The following is a 610-nucleotide window of genomic DNA, read 5'->3' on the forward strand; positions in this document are numbered from 1 at the left end:
GGGATAAGTAGCCTACAGTTGAGACAGTAAACCTAGTAGCATTCTGTCAGCATTGCTGCTATTTCAAATGAAGCTGTTTGTCTATCATTAATGTTAAAACATATGATTCCTGGACTCATAATTCCCCATGAAAGCCTGCCTGTGTTGGAGCTTTGTCTGTTTCGGGTTACGGGGATAATTATATGACAGTACAGCTCTGCCCAACTACGTTATAGCCTGGAGGAAGCACAATCACTGCTGACTGTAGTTTCCTGTCCAATAGCAGCAGCAGCAACACAGAAGTCTGAGGCAAGTACAGTGGGTGTGAGGAGAGAGGCAGGCAAACACAGAAAGGATAAACAACTTATTTGGAGAGTTTAAACAGAACTGGAAAGGTGCTGACGTTAGATTTTGCTTGAAGAAACTTAATAAAATGTGAAGAGACGGGCAGCAGAAACAAAGAGATTTCAGCGAGTTGCTTGCAAACTTCCAACATCTGGTGCGCTGGAGGACGGGGCGAGCCGGAGCGAGACGCCTTGGAGGCGGGGAGAGCTTTGCTGTCTCTGCTGGAGAAAATGCGATGAATCTGGACTTTACGTCACCTGCATGAGCCGAAAAAGAGCACTTTGTG

Source organism: Telmatherina bonti, assembly GCF_933228915.1.
Source record: "Telmatherina bonti genome assembly, chromosome: 6".
Lineage (NCBI taxonomy): Eukaryota > Metazoa > Chordata > Actinopteri > Atheriniformes > Telmatherinidae > Telmatherina > Telmatherina bonti.